Here is a 2,163-nt window from a genome sequence, read left to right as displayed (position 1 = left end):
GTGGGACCCCCCTCAGCCCCCAGCTTCGGGGGGCACGGATGAGCCCCCAGCTAAGGGACCACTACCAACGTGCAGAGCCCTCATCTCCCACCAGCGTTCCCAGGGGAGGGTGGGCACGGACTTTGGGGCCAGCGGACGAGATGGTGGGCTGATCGGGGTGAGGTAAAGGCTGCTGTAACTGTGGCTGTCACAGGGCTCCCCACAACCTTGGTGCCTTTTGGCAGGGACTGAAGGTGGGGGGGTGGCTGGGGTCACCCAGGGGAGGAGCTGGGCAATGCAGGAGTCCTGTCCCCAGGTCTCTTGCCCCCCGGCATGTTGTCCTCTCACCCCAGGCATCATCAGGACACAGGAGCCAAGGGCATGTCCCAGCAGGAGAACACAATATCCCTGTGGCATCATGTCCCAGGGCTGCTTTGGGGGACACACGGCACCATCGGGGCCACAATGCTCTGGCCAGATCCTGCCCCGTGGGACCGGCTGCCCTCGGTGCCCATCAGGAGTGACCCCTGCACGGGGCTGCTCTGGATTTACCCCAACAAGCAGCTCCTGGCCCAGCGTGCTGGGGGGCTCTGCCCTTTGCTGCACCTCAACCCTCAGCTGCAATAAAAGGGCTGCCCCAGTTTCAGGCACAGGGGGACAGTGGCTTGTCCCTCCCTCCCGGCCGCACACTGGCTGCGGGTGGCTTCGCCCCGGCCATTGTTCGCGGAGGACAAAGCCCGGGCACACGAGCAGGGGACAACAATGGCACCCGCAGGGACAAGGGCACCCGCAGCTGCCCTCGGCCCGGCCCTCGCTGACCAGGCCCACACGTGGGAGCAGCCTGACACTGGCAGCACTGCGGCACCCAGGGGTGCTGCCGGCCACGGGAGCTGGGTGCTGGGTAACAGTGCCCGTGGGGACCACGGGCATCCCACTGGGACGGGCGCATCCCCCCTTCACTTCCAGCTCCAGGACATGCTCGGCTGCTCCCCTCCACAGGGATTCGGGGCTGAAAATGGCTGTTTTGCAAAGGGAGCAGTTGTAAAACGTGGCGTGGGGCCATGCATACCGGGACGTCCCCTGAGCTGGGTCCCCCAACCTTGGGCGTGGGGACACCCAGAGCCCACCAAAACCCCCAGGTCCTTGGCCCCGGCACAGGGCTCTTCCCTTGATTTTATTTGGACTGCCTGATTCCTGAGTTTGGGAAAAGGGAGATGGCAGCTTTGCTGCTTCCCTCTGGACGGTAAATGTGAAATGCAACCCACCGAGCCCGGACTGGGACGGAAAACTGGGGATTGCTTAAACTGCACATTTCACAAGAGTCTAAGTTACCTGGTGATGTTGATCTTTTATATTATAATTTTTTTATTTGTTTATTTGCTTTTTGGTTTTGGCTGGCAGCAAGTTGTGGTTCAGGTTCAGATGACGAGGGTAGACAGGCGGTCCGGGTACCCACGAGATGCTTTGTGGGAGTTTAAAAGGAAAAAACTACCTGGTTCTTGGTCTTTTGTTTTTAACTTAAAATAGCTGCCTGTGATGGCTCCTGCCTTTTTCTTTTTGTTCTGTTTCGTGCTGTTTACGTGGCAGAGGAGCAGTTGCGATTCGGCCAGCCTTGCAAGCATCCCGGCTGGAGGGAGGAGAGGAGCGGGAGAAGGAGGAAAAACTGCCTTGGCCTCTGGAAAAGGGGGAAAAAAACAGAAATGGGGAACAAAAAAAAGGAAAATGCACCTTGTGATTTCCTGCCTGCGATGGATGCTTGTGCAGGCGGTTTGGGGAGCACCAGGAGGATGAGCTGGGGCTGCTGGTGCCCCAAATCTTGTGTCCCTCTCGCAGGTCCTTCGGTGGGGTGGGTGAGGGCAGGTGGGTGCATGTCCCTGCAGGGAAGGTGGGCAGGAAGGGGGTTAAAGGGTGAGGAAGGCTGCTGCCAGCTGGGGAGGGTGCACTTGGGGACGGGGTGACCCCAGGGACGTGGGGACCTGACCCAGCAGATGCCCACTGCAGCGGGATGGGCAGCCAGCGCCGCAGGGCTCACAGCCGGGGCTTCCCCCAAACCCCTTGCAGCTCCAGCCCTTAACTAAGGGCAAATAAATCCCTTTCCTCTGCCCATCAGGAGCCCGGGGAGTGACCCCCACGCCCCAGCAAGTCCCAATCCGTCCCCCCCCCAACCCCCTCTGCCTGCCCTGG

Source organism: Phaethon lepturus, unplaced genomic scaffold, assembly GCF_000687285.1.
Source record: "Phaethon lepturus isolate BGI_N335 unplaced genomic scaffold, ASM68728v1 scaffold23540, whole genome shotgun sequence".
In the NCBI taxonomy this organism is placed as follows: Eukaryota; Metazoa; Chordata; class Aves; order Phaethontiformes; family Phaethontidae; genus Phaethon; species Phaethon lepturus.
This window is presented reverse-complemented; position numbering follows the sequence as displayed.